The sequence below is a fragment of the Gadus chalcogrammus genome, chromosome 12 (assembly GCF_026213295.1).
Source record: "Gadus chalcogrammus isolate NIFS_2021 chromosome 12, NIFS_Gcha_1.0, whole genome shotgun sequence".
NCBI lineage: Eukaryota > Metazoa > Chordata > Actinopteri > Gadiformes > Gadidae > Gadus > Gadus chalcogrammus.
In genome coordinates this window covers 9030573-9045717 of record NC_079423.1, presented here as the reverse complement: position 1 = coordinate 9045717, position 15145 = coordinate 9030573, and the positions used below count along the sequence as shown (strand labels likewise).

The following is a 15145-nucleotide window of genomic DNA, read 5'->3' as shown; positions in this document are numbered from 1 at the left end:
ATACTGTCCTCATGTTTCACAAAAATAGTTTTGAGAGACGTTGTCAGTTTTTGTATGTTGCTTAAATCCTCCAAAGCGGTTGGCAGTAAACATCAGGTCACGGTACGCCACGGTAGGCCACGGAGGCAATGAGCTCGAGTTGAAAAAGATAAAGCTTACAGCACCTGGTATTCCCAGGCGGTCTCCCATCCAAGTACTAACCAGGCCCGACCCTGCTTAGCTTCCAAGATCAGACGAGATCGGGCGTGTTCATGGTGGTTTGGCCGTAAGCAATTAGTACAGGCGCAAAACCAGGTTTTATACAGTAGCAGATAAGGAGTGAGAATGCTGCTGAGGCTTGACGTTACACTTTTATAAAAACAATCATTAGTTAGATATAAACGGCAGTAATTGATTCAGTAGGACTCCTTATCCATGTAAACGATCATTGTGACATCTGAATTCATTAATTATCTGAAATACACTGCGTGTGCGTGTGATGTTAAATGTTTGAACCAAGGTTAACGGTTAAAGTGTCAGAGAATGGGTGGTGATTTTTTGACGTCCTCCCATGATCTGAAGTGAGCGTGCGTGTTTGTGTTGGTGAAAGTTTAAGAAATGTACAACTGTCGGTTCAGCTCTCTGGTGCTCCCTGCTGGCAGTATCACTATACTGTCCTCATGTTTCACAAAAATAGTTTTGAGAGACGTTGTCAGTTTTTGTATGTTGCTTAAATCCTCCAAAGCGGTTGGCAGTAAACATCAGGTCACGGTACGCCACGGTAGGCCACGGAGTCAATGAGCTCGAGTTGAAAAAGAAAAAGCTTACAGCACCTGGTATTCCCAGGCGGTCTCCCATCCAAGTACTAACCAGGCCCGACCCTGCTTAGCTTCCGAGATCAGACGAGATCGGGCGTGTTTTTTTTTCTCTTTTTGGTGACACCCGTCACTACTTACAGCAACCTGGGCTTCTGAGGAGGTCTCCCATCCAAGTACTAACCAGTCCCGACCCTGCTTAGCTTCCGAGATCAGACGAGATCGGGCGTGTTCGGGGTGGTATTGCCGAAATCAAATAGTGCAGGCGCAAAACCAGGTTTTATACAGTAGCACATAAGGAGTGAGAAAGCTGCTGAGGCTCGACGTTACACTCTTACAAAAACAATCATTAGTTAGATATAAACGGCAGTAATTGATTCAGTAGGACTCCTTATCCATGTAAACGATCATTGTGACATCTGAATTCATTAATTATCTGAAATACACTGCGTGTTCGTTTGATGTTAAATGTTTGAACCAAGGTTAACGGTTAAAGTGTCAGAGAATGGGTGGTGATTTTTTGACGTCCTCCCATGATCTGAAGTGAGCGTGCGTGTTTGTGTTGGTGAAAGTTTAAGAAATGTACAACTGTCGGTTCAGCTCTCTGGTGCTCCCTGCTGGCAGTATCACTATACTGTCCTCATGTTTCACAAAAATAGTTTTGAGAGACGTTGTCAGTTTTTGTATGTTGCTTAAATCCTCCAAAGCGGTTGGCAGTAAACATCAGGTCACGGTACGCCACGGTAGGCCACGGAGTCAATGAGCTCGAGTTGAAAAAGAAAATGCTTACAGCACCTGGTATTCCCAGGCGGTCTCCCATCCTAGTACTAACCAGGCCCGACCCTGCTTAGCTTCCGAGATCAGACGAGATCGGGCGTGTTCAGGGTGGTATGGCCGTAAGCAATTAGTGCAGGCGCAAAACCAGGTTTTATACAGTAGCACATAAGGAGTGAGAAAGCTGCTGAGGCTTGACGTTACACTTTTACAAAAACAATCATTAGTTAGATATAAACGGCAGTAATTGATTCAGTAGGACTCCTTATCCATGTAAACGATCATTGTGACATCTGAATTCATTAATTATCTGAAATACACTGCGTGTGCGTGTGATGTTAAATGTTTGAACCAAGGTTAACGGTTAAAGTGTCAGAGAATGGGTGGTGATTTTTTGATGTCCTCCCATGATCTGAAGTGAGCGTGCGTGTTTGCGTTGGTGAAAGTTTAAGAAATGTACAACTGTCGGTTCAGCTCTCTGGTGCTCCCTGCTGGCAGTATCACTGGGAGATTAGAGAGAGAGCAGCAGAGAGAGGTTATGTTTCCCGAAGCTCCGCTAGGCATTGGAAAAAACTACTTAATTCATCATTTAGATCTACTTTATCTTATTTTATTTCATGATCATAATACCTAACAGTATATAGTTTGTTTTCGTCGTCCTCCATCGCTCGATTCAACAATACATTTTGGCACTTTTTACTCCCGGATCAGACCGCAGAAAAAGCCTTGGACTTTCCTATCGACAACATGCCTCTGTACTCGGATATCTCAGGCACGGAGACTGGGAAATGCACAGACTGCACCAAAATGCAACAGAGGGTGGCTTTAATTGAAACGAGACTAGCAGCATTAGAAAAATGCAAAGGACCCCTACAGGATACAGTGCCGATGGGTGAGTTTGCTGAGCTCACTCAGATACAGCAAGATGATCAAAGCTACACTGTATCCTTCCCGAAGCTGGACAAGAGAGAGACAGTTCCAGCTGCGTTTCACTGGCACAGAGTCGGCGCTAAGCCAAAACAACATACCAAAGTGAATCAACAAGATCACTCAACGCCAAATGCTAAACTACCCAAAGCTAAAGTTATCAGCCGGATTAGCCCGTCACTGAAATTAACCCTGCCACTGAAGAACCGGTTCCTGCCACTTCAAGAGTCCACGAACGAGCCTGCCACCCATGCACCCCTGAGCCCCGAGATGCGTCCGGACGGACAGTGCGGACAGAGACGGAACATGAACCAGTCGCCATGGAGGCGAGCTGCGCATGCCTCGGCCACCCGTGCACCCCTGACCCCTGAAATGTGTCCGGACAGACGGTACGGACAGACATGGAACAACCAGTCGCCACGGAGGCGGGCTGCGCATGTGTCTGCCACCGTCCAACAAGGGCCCATCTCAGAGGAAGCAGATGAACCAGACACTCTGATTATAGGAGACTCAACCATCAAGGATATAACCGGTAAGAAGATCAAAACATGCTTCTTCCCAAATGGAATTGTTAGTGATATCAACCATAAACTAGCCAAAGTCATATTGGAGAACCCCAAAATCTCACAGATTATTGTGCATGCAGGATTTAATGATGTTCAAAGAGAACAGTCAGAACTTCTGAAGAGGGATTACACTGATCTATTGGATACACTGGACAAAATACACATCAACTCATTCATCAGTGGACCCATACCATCAGTTGACAGGGGAATAAACAGATTCAGTCGTCTACTTGCACTGAATACATGGCTTTCCAGAGTCTGCAATGAAAGAGGAAGGGGCTTTATTGACAATTTCAACTTATTCTGGGGGCGCAAATATCTTTTCAGAGCAGATGGCCTACACCCAAACAGGTTAGGCTCAAAACTGTTGAGGGACAATCTTCTCTTCTCGCTTTACGCACAGGCCACAATCTTGCCATGGTCTGACGCACAGGCCGCAATCAGAGCACAGGTTGAGAAGAAGCGAGACTACAGCCTCCCCCACACATCTACTCTGCCACTATCTGACACACAGATAGCAGACAGCCCACAGACCTTGAAGAGAGACAACAGCCCGCCCGACGCCATCAACACTGTGCCTTCCCCAATCGCTGATGCTGGCTTGACGAGGAACGGCCTCCCCCCCCCTCCTCTGCATTACAGACCAAAGACCTTGAAGAGAGACAACAGCCTGCCCGACACCATGGACACCGTGCCCTCCCCCATCGCTGATGCTGGCTTGGCGAGGAACGGCCACCCCCCTCCTCATCTCTCCCATAGCCACAACAACTCCAGCTCCACTGTCTCCTCCCTTTGCGATTTTCCAGCTGAATTTAAGAAACAGGAATATGTAGGCATCAAACTTGCATCTGTGTCAATGATAGCATCGCCAGGTCATTCACACAGGCTGATAACACCAAAGCGGAGAGCGCCCCAGCCCCCCGCCCCCTGTACTGATAGTAGTCCTGAGTATTACTGAGACAAAAAAGGGTTCAGCCGTAGACAAAGTATAAAGGACGTTTCGCATAATCTGCTGAACCCAAGGTTGCCTATGTCAAAACATGGCAACTTTTGCATTCCTGCTGTAACCACTAAGAGAGTAAACAAAGGGAAACGTAGACACACTGCTAACCTCACAAATCTCATACATATTTCCTCCAAACCAAAAACAACCTTAAAGCCTATCAACAACACCATCAAGATGGGTCTACTTAATGTTAGGTCTCTTAATAACAAATCATTTTTAGTTAATGATTTTATTACCACCTCTAAACTGGATTTTATGTTTTTAACTGAAACATGGCTGGAACAAAATAACAGTGCAACCGTTCTGATAGAGACAGCTCCTCCCAACTATAACTTTTTTGATGCATGTAGATCTGGGAAAAGAGGTGGAGGGGTTGCTGTTATATTTAAAAATGATTTTCAGGGGAAACAGATGTTATTTGGTGATTTTCCATCATTCGAATACCTTTGTGCTGTATTGAAATGCTCCCCCAGAGTTCTCCTATTAATTATTTACAGGCCACCCACATACTCTGCAAATTTTTTCGATGAATTCACAGAATTATTGTCTAGCATCTCCACAGACTTTGACTGTCTAGTTATAACTGGTGACTTCAATTTTCATACTGATGATTTGAATGACAAGTGTGCAAAAAAACTTTTTACCATTTTGGACACATTTGAACTGTCCCAACATGTGAAAGAGACTACTCATTGTAAGGGCCACACTCTAGACCTGGTTATCACAAAGGGCCTCAATGTTTCTGATCTCTCTGTGACTGATCCTTCCTTGTCTGACCACTTTTGTGTTTTCTTTAATATATCGTTTATTCCCGACATACAGACAAAATCAAATACTGTCAAAAAACGGTATATCAATGAAGAATCGTATGTACTTTTTAGAAAGGCCATCTCCTTACTACCACCTCTCAATCCATGTTCTGCTGATGATCTTGTAGAAAACTTTAATTTGAAAATTTTGAAAATCATGGATGTCATTGCACCTTATAAGGTTAAAACGATTTCTGGAAAGCAAAAGGCACCCTGGAGAAAAGCTGCCTCTGTAACAGCACAGAAAAAAGAATGCAGGAAGGTTGAACGCATCTGGCGTAAAACAAAGCTTCAAATTCACCATGATATCTACAAAGAGAGCCTCCGTGCCTACAATTCAGACTTAAAAAGTGCTAGAGAAACATTTTTCTCCAATATCATTAAATCCAATAATAATAATGCAAAAACCCTATTTGCAACTGTTGACAGACTGACCAACCCCCCAACACAAATTCCACCTGATCTCCATTCCACGCAGAAATGCAATGAGTTTGCAGCTTTTTATACTGATAAAATTGAAGGCATCAGACGCGCCATCAATATCTCCACTTCAAACAAAAATGTTGGACTACCACCCTGTTCAGGCAAAAATAACGTGGCAGGGATGGCATGCTTTAATGTTATTGACTCTAAAACTCTTGTGGAAACTGTTACACAACTAAAGCCATCCACCTGTTGCCTTGATTCTTTACCTACCAACCTCTTTAAGAATGTTTTTGACTGCCTAGCAATAGACATATTGCAGATAGTTAACAACTCTCTCCAGTCAGGCAACTTTCCAAAAGCCCTGAAAACTGCAGTTATTAAACCCCTTTTAAAAAAGCGGAGCCTAGATACCTCTATTATTAACAACTACAGACCAATATCAAATCTGCCCTTCATAAGTAAAATCATTGAGAAAGTTGTCCTCCAGCAACTTAATCACTTCCTGGCATCAACTGGTTGTTATGACACCTTCCAATCAGGATTTCGACCCCTGCACAGCACTGAGACCGCCCTCATTAAAGTTGTAAACGACATCCGTCTTAACACAGACTCTGGAAAAACCTCAATACTAATGCTACTAGACCTCAGTGCTGCATTCGACACTGTAGACCATACAATACTTTTGGACAGGTTAGAAAACTGGGTGGGGCTTTCAGGCACAGTCTTAAATTGGTTCAGATCCTACCTACAAAATAGGAACTACTTTGTTTCCATCGGCGACTTTGTATCAGAATCAACCAACGTGATGTGTGGAGTCCCACAAGGTTCGATCTTAGGACCCTCTTTATTCAACATCTACATGCTCCCACTAGGGCAAATCATGCATAATAACAATATTGACCATCATTGCTATGCTGATGACACGCAAATCTATGTATCGCTATCACCAAATGACTATCGGCCCATAGATCTGCTGTGCCAGTGCATTGAGCAAGTGAAAGACTGGATGTGCCGAAATTTCCTTCAGCTAAATGAGGATAAAACAGAGATAATTGTATTTGGTGCTAAAACGGAAAGGCTTAAAGTAACCCAACACCTTCACTCTCTGTCCCTGAAAACCTCAATCAAAGCCAGAAACCTAGGGGTTATCATGGATTCTGATTTACATTTCGAAAGTCACATCAAATCAGTTACAAAATCTGCATATTATCACCTTAAAAATGTAGCAAGACTTAGAGGGCTCATGTCCACAGAAGACTTACAAAAACTTGTACATGCCTTTATCACTAGTAAGCTTGATTACTGCAATGGTCTCCTTACAGGTCTCCCAAAACAAACTCTAAGGAAGCTTCAGCTTGTTCAGAATGCTGCTGCTAGAGTATTAACAAAGACCAAAAAATTTGAACATATTACACCAATTCTTAAATCGTTACATTGGCTTCCTGTAGGTCAGAGAATTGATTTTAAAATCATGTTGCTAACCTATAAATCCCTACATGGTTTAGGCCCAAAATATTTAACTGATATGCTTCCACTACATAAGCCTTCTAGAACACTAAGATCTTCTGAGACCAATCTGTTAATTATCCCCCGAGTAAACACGAAACATGGGAAAGCAGGATTTAGTTACTATGCAACAAATAGCTGGAATAAACTCCCTGAGGATTTAAGACTTGCCCCAACTCTGAGCACCTTCAAAACAAGATTGAAGACTTTTATGTTTGCTTTAGCTTTCTGCTAAATCTTAAATACTTTAGCTTTATTTTACTAAAATGCCTTTTTAACTCACTTTCAATTTTACTTACTAAAAAGCCTTTTTAACTTTCTATTTTACTAATTTCTTTGCATATGTTTTCTTTTCTTTTTTAATGTATAACAATGTTTATATGTGAAGCACTTTGAGTCTGCCTTGTGTATGAAAAGTGCTATATAAATAAAGTTGCCTTGCCTTGCCTTGCCTATACTGTCCTCATGTTTCACAAAAATAGTTTTGAGAGACGTTGTCAGTTTTTGTATGTTGCTTAAATCCTCCAAAGCGGTTGGCAGTAAACATCAGGTCACGGTACGCCACGGTAGGCCACGGAGTCAATGAGCTCGAGTTGAAAAAGAAAAAGCTTACAGTACCTGGTATTCCCAGGCGGTCTCCCAGGCGGTCTCCCATCCAAGTACTAACCATGCCCAACACTGCTTAGCTTCCGAGATCAGACGAGATCGGGAGTGTTCAGGGTGGTATGGCCGTAAGCAATTAGTGCAGGCGCAAAACCAGGTTTTATACAGTAGCACATAAGGAGTGAGAAAGCTGCTGAGGCTCGACGTTACACTTTTACAAAAACAATCATTAGCTAGATATAAACGGCAGTAATTGATTCAGTAGGACTCCTTATCCATGTAAACGATCATTGTGACATCTGAATTCATTAATTATCTGAAATACACTGCGTGTGCGTGTGATGTTAAATGTTTGAACCAAGGTTAACGGTTAAAGTGTCAGAGAATGGGTGGTGATTTTTTGACGTCCTCCCATGATCTGAAGTGAGCGTGCGTGTTTGTGTTGGTGAAAGTTTAAGAAATGTACAACTGTCGGTTCAGCTCTCTGGTGCTCCCTGCTGGCAGTATCACTATACTGTCCTCATGTTTCACAAAAATAGTTTTGAGAGACGTTGTCCGATTTTGTATGTTGCTTAAATCCTCCAAAGCGGTTGGCAGTAAACATCAGGTCACGGTACGCCACGGTAGGCCACGGAGTCAATGAGCTCGAGTTGAAAAAGAAAAAGCTTACAGCACCTGGTATTCCCAGGCGGTCTCCCATCCAAGTACTAACCAGGCCCGACCCTGCTTATCTTCCGAGATCAGACGAGATCGGGCGTGTTCAGGGTGTTATGGCCGTAAGCAATTAGTGTAGGCGCAAAACCAGGTTTTATACAGTAGCACATAAGGAGTGAGAAAGCTGCTGAGGCTCGACGTTACACTCTTTACAAAAACAATCATTAGCTAGATATAAACGGCAGTAATTGATTCAGTAGGACTCCTTATCCATGTAAACGATCATTGTGACATCTGAATTCATTAATTATCTGAAATACACTGCGTGTGCGTGTGATGTTAAATGTTTGAACCAAGGTTAACGGTTAAAGTGTCAGAGAATGGGTGGTGATTTTTTGACGTCCTCCCATGATCTGAAGTGAGCGTGCGTGTTTGTGTTGGTGAAAGTTTAAGAAATGTACAACTGTCGGTTCAGCTCTCTGGTGCTCCCTGCTGGCAGTATCACTATACTGTCCTCATGTTTCACAAAAATAGTTTTGAGAGACGTTGTCAGTTTTGTATGTTGCTTAGATCCTCCAAAGCGGTTGGCAGTAAACATCAGGTCACGGTACGCCACGGTAGGCCACGGAGTCAATGAGCTCGAGTTGAAAAAGAAAAAGATTACAGCACCTGGTATTCCCAGGCGGTCTCCCATCCAAGTACTAACCAGGCCCGACCCTACTTAGCTTCCGAGATCAGACGAGATCGGGCGTGTTCAGGGTGGTATGGCCGTAAGCAATTAGTGCAGGCGCAAAACCAGGTTTTATACAGTAGCACATAAGGAGTGAGAAAGCTGCTGAGGCTCGACGTTACACTTTTACAAAAACAATCATTAGTTAGATATAAACGGCAGTAATTGATTCAGTAGGACTCCTTATCCATGTAAACGATCATTGTGACATCTGAATTCATTAATTATCTGAAATACACTGCGTGTGCGTGTGATGTTAAATGTTTGAACCAAGGTTAACGGTTTAAAGTGTCAGAGAATGGGTGGTGATTTTTTGACGTCCTCCCATGATCTGAAGTGAGCGTGCGTGTTTGTGTTGGTGAAAGTTTAAGAAATGTACAACTGTCGGTTCAGCTCTCTGGTGCTCCCTGCTGGCAGTATCACTATACTGTCCTCATGTTTCACAAAAATAGTTTTGAGAGACGTTGTCAGTTTTTGTATGTTGCTTAATCCTCCAAAGCGGTTGGCAGTAAACATCAGGTCACGGTACGCCACGGTAGGCCACGGAGGCAATGAGCTCGAGTTGAAAAAGAAACAGCTTACAGCACCTGGTATTCCCAGGCGGTCTCGCATCCAAGTACTAACCAGGCCCGACCCTGCTTAGCTTCCGAGATCAGACGAGATCGGGCGTGTTCAGGGTGGTATGGCCGTAAGCAATTAGTGCAGGCGCAAAACCAGGTTTTATACAGTAGCACATAAGGAGTGAGAAAGCTGCTGAGGCTTCGACGTTACACTTTTACAAAAACAATCATTAGTTAGATATAAACGGCAGTAATTGATTCAGTAGGACTCCTTATCCATGTAAACGATCATTGTGACATCTGAATTCATTAATTATCTGAAATACACTGCGTGTGCGTGTGATGTTAAATGTTTGAACCAAGGTTAACGGTTAAAGTGTAAGAGAATGGGTGGTGATTTTTTGACGTCCTCCCATGATCTGAAGTGAGCGTGCGTGTTTGTGTTGGTGAAAGTTTAAGAAATGTACAACTGTCGGTTCAGCTCTCTGGTGCTCCCTGCTGGCAGTATCACTATACTGTCCTCATGTTTCACAAAAATAGTTTTGAGAGACGTTGTCAGTTTTTGTATGTTGCTTAAATCCTCCAAAGCGGTTGGCAGTAAACATCAGGTCACGGTACGCCACGGTAGGCCACGGAGGCAATGAGCTCGAGTTGAAAAAGAAACAGCTTACAGCACCTGGTATTCCCAGCGGTCTCGCATCCAAGTACTAACCAGGCCCGACCCTGCTTAGCTTCCGAGATCAGACGAGATCGGGCGTGTTCAGGGTGGTATGGCCGTAAGCAATTAGTACAAGCGCAAAACCAGGTTTTATACAGTAGCACATAAGGAGTGAGAAAGCTGCTGAGGCTTGACGTTACACTCTTATAAAAACAATCATTAGTTAGATATAAACGGCAGTAATTGATTCAGTAGGACTCCTTATCCATGTAAACGATCATTGTGACATCTGAATTCATTAATTATCTGAAATACACTGCGTGTGCGTGTGATGTTAAATGTTTGAACCAAGGTTAACGGTTAAAGTGTCAGAGAATGGGTGGTGATTTTTTGACGTCCTCCCATGATCTGAAGTGAGCGTGCGTGTTTGTGTTGGTGAAAGTTTAAGAAATGTACAACTGTCGGTTCAGCTCTCTGGTGCTCCCTGCTGGCAGTATCACTATACTGTCCTCATGTTTCACAAAATAGTTTTGAGAGACGTTGTCAGTTTTTGTATGTTGCTTAGATCCTCCAAAGCGGTTGGCAGTAAACATCAGGTCACGGTACGCCACGGTAGGCCACGGAGTCAATGAGCTCGAGTTGAAAAAGAAAAAGCTTACAGCACCTGGTATTCCCAGGCTGTCTCCCATCCAAGTACTAACCAGGCCCGACCCTGCTTAGCTTCCGAGATCAGACGAGATCGGGCGTGTTCAGGGTGGTATGGCCGTAAGCAAATAGTGCAGGCGCAAAACCAGGTTTTATACAGTAGCACATAAGGAGTGAGAAAGCTGCTGAGGCTCGACGTTACACTTTTACAAAAACAATCATTAGTTAGATATAAACGGCAGTAATTGATTCAGTAGGACTCCTTATCCATGTAAACGATCATTGTGACATCTGAATTCATTAATTATCTGAAATACACTGCGTGTGCGTGTGATGTTAAATGTTTGAACCAAGGTTAACGGTTAAAGTGTCAGAGAATGGGTGGTGATTTTTTGACGTCCTCCCATGATCTGAAGTGAGCGTGCGTGTTTGTGTTGGTGAAAGTTTAAGAAATGTACAACTGTCGGTTCAGCTCTCTGGTGCTCCCTGCTGGCAGTATCACTATACTGTCCTCATGTTTCACAAAAATAGTTTTGAGAGACGTTGTCAGTTTTTGTATGTTGCTTAAATCCTCCAAAGCGGTTGGCAGTAAACATCAGGTCACGGTACGCCACGGTAGGCCACGGAGGCAATGAGCTCGAGTTGAAAAAGATAAAGCTTACAGCACCTGGTATTCCCAGGCGGTCTCCCATCCAAGTACTAACCAGGCCCGACCCTGCTTAGCTTCCAAGATCAGACGAGATCGGGCGTGTTCATGGTGGTTTGGCCGTAAGCAATTAGTACAGGCGCAAAACCAGGTTTTATACAGTAGCAGATAAGGAGTGAGAATGCTGCTGAGGCTTGACGTTACACTTTATAAAAACAATCATTAGTTAGATATAAACGGCAGTAATTGATTCAGTAGGACTCCTTATCCATGTAAACGATCATTGTGACATCTGAATTCATTAATTATCTGAAATACACTGCGTGTGCGTGTGATGTTAAATGTTTGAACCAAGGTTAACGGTTAAAGTGTCAGAGAATGGGTGGTGATTTTTTGACGTCCTCCCATGATCTGAAGTGAGCGTGCGTGTTTGTGTTGGTGAAAGTTTAAGAAATGTACAACTGTCGGTTCAGCTCTCTGGTGCTCCCTGCTGGCAGTATCACTATACTGTCCTCATGTTTCACAAAAATAGTTTTGAGAGACGTTGTCAGTTTTTGTATGTTGCTTAAATCCTCCAAAGCGGTTGGCAGTAAACATCAGGTCACGGTACGCCACGGTAGGCCACGGAGTCAATGAGCTCGAGTTGAAAAAGAAAAAGCTTACAGCACCTGGTATTCCCAGGCGGTCTCCCATCCAAGTACTAACCAGGCCCGACCCTGCTTAGCTTCCGAGATCAGACGAGATCGGGCGTGTTCAGGGTGGTATGGCCGTAATCAATTAGTGCAGGCGCAAAACCAGGTTTTATACAGTAGCACATAAGGAGTGAGAAAGCTGCTGAGGCTCGACGTTACACTTTTACAAAAACAATCATTAGTTAGACATAAACGGCAGTAATTGATTCAGTAGGACTCCTTATCCATGTAAACGATAATTGTGACATCTGAATTCATTAATTATCTGAAATACACTGCGTGTGCGTGTGATGTTAAATGTTTGAACCAAGGTTAACGGTTAAAGTGTCAGAGAATGGGTGGTGATTTTTTGACGTCCTCCCATGATCTGAAGTGAGCGTGCGTGTTTGTGTTGGTGAAAGTTTAAGAAATGTACAACTGTCGTTTCAGCTCTCTGGTCCTCCCTGCTGGCATTATCACTATACTGTCCTCATGTTTCACAAAAATAGTTTTGAGAGACGTTGTCAGTTTTTGTATGTTGCTTAAATCCTCCAAAGCGGTTGGCAGTAAACATCAGGTCACGGTACGCCACGGTAGGCCACGGAGGCAATGAGCTCGAGTTGAAAAAGAAAAAGCTAACCGCACCTGGTATTCCCAGGCGGTCTCCCAGGCGGTCTCCCATCCAAGTACTAACCATGCCCAACACTGCTTAGCTTCCGAGATCAGACGAGATCGGGAGTGTTCAGGGTGGTATGGCCGTAAGCAATTAGTGCAGGCGCAAAACCAGGTTTTATACAGTAGCACATAAGGAGTGAGAAAGCTGCTGAGGCTCGACGTTACACTTTTACAAAAACAATCATTAGTTAGATATAAACGGCAGTAATTGATTCAGTAGGACTCCTTATCCATGTAAACGATCATTGTGACATCTGAATTCATTAATTATCTGAAATACACTGCGTGTGCGTGTGATGTTAAATGTTTGAACCAAGGTTAACGGTTAAAGTGTCAGAGAATGGGTGGTGATTTTTTGACGTCCTCCCATGATCTGAAGTGAGCGTGCGTGTTTGTGTTGGTGAAAGTTTAAGAAATGTACAACTGTCGGTTCAGCTCTCTGGTGCTCCCTGCTGGCAGTATCACTATACTGTCCTCATGTTTCACAAAATAGTTTTGAGAGACGTTGTCAGTTTTTGTATGTTGCTAAATCCTCCAAAGCGGTTGGCAGTAAACATCAGGTCACGGTACGCCACGGTAGGCCACGGAGGCAATGAGCTCGAGTTGAAAAAGAAAAAGCTTACAGCACCTGGTATTCCCAGGCGGTCTCCCATCCAAGTACTAACCAGGCCCGACCCTGCTTAGCTTCCGAGATCAGACGAGATCGGGCGTGTTCAGGGTGGTATGGCCGTAAGCAATTAGTGCAGGCGCAAAACCAGGTTTTATACAGTAGCACATAAGGAGTGAGAAAGCTGCTGAGGCTCGACGTTACACTCTTACAAAAACAATCATTAGTTAGATATAAACGGCAGTAATTGATTCAGTAGGACTCCTTATCCATGTAAACGATCATTGTGACATCTGAATTCATTAATTATCTGAAATACACTGCGTGTGCGTGTGATGTTAAATGTTTGAACCAAGGTTAACGGTTAAAGTGTCAGAGAATGGGTGGTGATTTTTTGACGTCCTCCCATGATCTGAAGTGAGCGTGCGTGTTTGTGTTGGTGAAAGTTTAAGAAATGTACAACTGTCGGTTCAGCTCTCTGGTGCTCCCTGCTGGCAGTATCACTATACTGTCCTCATGTTTCACAAAAATAGTTTTGAGAGACGTTGTCAGTTTTTGTATGTTGCTTAAATCCTCCAAAGCGGTTGGCAGTAAACATCAGGTCACGGTACGCCACGGTAGGCCACGGAGTCAATGAGCTCGAGTTGAAAAAGAAAAAGCTTACAGCACCTGGTATTCCCAGGCGGTCTCCCATCCAAGTACTAACCAGGCCCGACCCTGCTTAGCTTCCGAGATCAGACGAGATCGGGCGTGTTCAGGGTGGTATGGCCGTAAGCAATTAGTGCAGGCGCAAAACCAGGTTTTATACAGTAGCACATAAGGAGTGAGAAAGCTGCTGAGGCTCGACGTTACACTTTTACAAAAACAATCATTAGTTAGATATAAACGGCAGTAATTGATTCAGTAGGACTCCTTATCCATGTAAACGATCATTGTGACATCTGAATTCATTAATTATCTGAAATACACTGCGTGTGCGTGTGATGTTAAATGTTTGAACCAAGGTTAACGGTTAAGTGTCAGAGAATGGGTGGTGATTTTTTGACGTCCTCCCATGATCTGAAGTGAGCGTGCGTGTTTGTGTTGGTGAAAGTTTAAGAAATGTACAACTGTCGGTTCAGCTCTCTGGTGCTCCCTGCTGGCAGTATCACTATACTGTCCTCATGTTTCACAAAAATAGTTTTGAGAGACGTTGTCAGTTTTTGTATGTTGCTTAAATCCTCCAAAGCGGTTGGCAGTAAACATCAGGTCACGGTACGCCACGGTAGGCCACGGAGTCAATGAGCTCGAGTTGAAAAAGAAAAAGCTTACAGCACCTGGTATTCCCAGGCGGTCTCCCATCCAAGTACTAACCAGGCCCGACCCTGCTTAGCTTCCGAGATCAGACGAGATCGGGCGTGTTCAGGGTGGTATTGCCGTAAGCAATTAGTGCAGGCGCAAAACCAGGTTTTATACAGTAGCACATAAGGAGTGAGAAAGCTGCTGAGGCTCGACGTTACACTTTTACAAAAACAATCATTAGTTAGATATAAACGGCAGTAATTGATTCAGTAGGACTCCTTATCCATGTAAACGATCATTGTGACATCTGAATTCATTAATTATCTGAAATACACTGCGTGTGCGTGTGATGTTAAATGTTTGAACCAAGGTTAACGGTTAAAGTGTCAGAGAATGGGTGGTGATTTTTGACGTCCTCCCATGATCTGAAGTGAGCGTGCGTGTTTGTGTTGGTGAAAGTTTAAGAAATGTACAACTGTCGGTTCAGCTCTCTGGTGCTCCCTGCTGGCAGTATCACTATACTGTCCTCATGTTTCACAAAAATAGTTTTGAGAGACGTTGTCAGTTTTTGTATGTTGCTTAAATCCTCCAAAGCGGTTGGCAGTAA

General features: G+C 43.6%; 12 non-coding genes and 3 pseudogenes across 12 annotated transcripts; all 15 read right to left on the bottom strand.

Annotated features, from left to right (window-relative positions):
• Nucleotides 1–152: 152 nt before the first annotated feature.
• On the bottom strand, nt 153–271 carry LOC130394761 (5S ribosomal RNA). The gene has a single exon (XR_008897887.1). It is a non-coding gene; the product is annotated as a 5S ribosomal RNA (ribosomal RNA).
• Nucleotides 272–928: 657 nt separating this feature from the next.
• Nucleotides 929–1048, bottom strand: LOC130396116 (5S ribosomal RNA; annotated as a pseudogene).
• A 529-nt stretch (nt 1049–1577) lies between these two features.
• Nucleotides 1578–1696, bottom strand: LOC130399496 (5S ribosomal RNA). The gene has a single exon (XR_008902004.1). It is a non-coding gene; the product is annotated as a 5S ribosomal RNA (ribosomal RNA).
• A 5718-nt stretch (nt 1697–7414) lies between these two features.
• LOC130396057 (5S ribosomal RNA) lies at nt 7415–7545 on the bottom strand (annotated as a pseudogene).
• Nucleotides 7546–8074: 529 nt separating this feature from the next.
• On the bottom strand, nt 8075–8193 carry LOC130401125 (5S ribosomal RNA). The gene has a single exon (XR_008903583.1). It is a non-coding gene; the product is annotated as a 5S ribosomal RNA (ribosomal RNA).
• A 529-nt stretch (nt 8194–8722) lies between these two features.
• On the bottom strand, nt 8723–8841 carry LOC130400710 (5S ribosomal RNA). Its single transcript, XR_008903186.1, has one exon. It is a non-coding gene; the product is annotated as a 5S ribosomal RNA (ribosomal RNA).
• Nucleotides 8842–9370: 529 nt separating this feature from the next.
• Nucleotides 9371–9489, bottom strand: LOC130401114 (5S ribosomal RNA). Its single transcript, XR_008903573.1, has one exon. It is a non-coding gene; the product is annotated as a 5S ribosomal RNA (ribosomal RNA).
• Nucleotides 9490–10019: 530 nt separating this feature from the next.
• On the bottom strand, nt 10020–10137 carry LOC130395066 (5S ribosomal RNA). The gene has a single exon (XR_008898165.1). It is a non-coding gene; the product is annotated as a 5S ribosomal RNA (ribosomal RNA).
• Nucleotides 10138–10665: 528 nt separating this feature from the next.
• Nucleotides 10666–10784, bottom strand: LOC130401169 (5S ribosomal RNA). Its single transcript, XR_008903629.1, has one exon. It is a non-coding gene; the product is annotated as a 5S ribosomal RNA (ribosomal RNA).
• A 529-nt stretch (nt 10785–11313) lies between these two features.
• Nucleotides 11314–11432, bottom strand: LOC130394758 (5S ribosomal RNA). Its single transcript, XR_008897886.1, has one exon. It is a non-coding gene; the product is annotated as a 5S ribosomal RNA (ribosomal RNA).
• Nucleotides 11433–11960: 528 nt separating this feature from the next.
• Nucleotides 11961–12079, bottom strand: LOC130400089 (5S ribosomal RNA). The gene has a single exon (XR_008902571.1). It is a non-coding gene; the product is annotated as a 5S ribosomal RNA (ribosomal RNA).
• Nucleotides 12080–12608: 529 nt separating this feature from the next.
• On the bottom strand, nt 12609–12739 carry LOC130396155 (5S ribosomal RNA; annotated as a pseudogene).
• A 527-nt stretch (nt 12740–13266) lies between these two features.
• LOC130397623 (5S ribosomal RNA) lies at nt 13267–13385 on the bottom strand. Its single transcript, XR_008900206.1, has one exon. It is a non-coding gene; the product is annotated as a 5S ribosomal RNA (ribosomal RNA).
• A 529-nt stretch (nt 13386–13914) lies between these two features.
• On the bottom strand, nt 13915–14033 carry LOC130397622 (5S ribosomal RNA). Its single transcript, XR_008900205.1, has one exon. It is a non-coding gene; the product is annotated as a 5S ribosomal RNA (ribosomal RNA).
• Nucleotides 14034–14561: 528 nt separating this feature from the next.
• On the bottom strand, nt 14562–14680 carry LOC130399901 (5S ribosomal RNA). The gene has a single exon (XR_008902394.1). It is a non-coding gene; the product is annotated as a 5S ribosomal RNA (ribosomal RNA).
• Between the last annotated feature and the right edge of the window lie 465 nt (nt 14681–15145).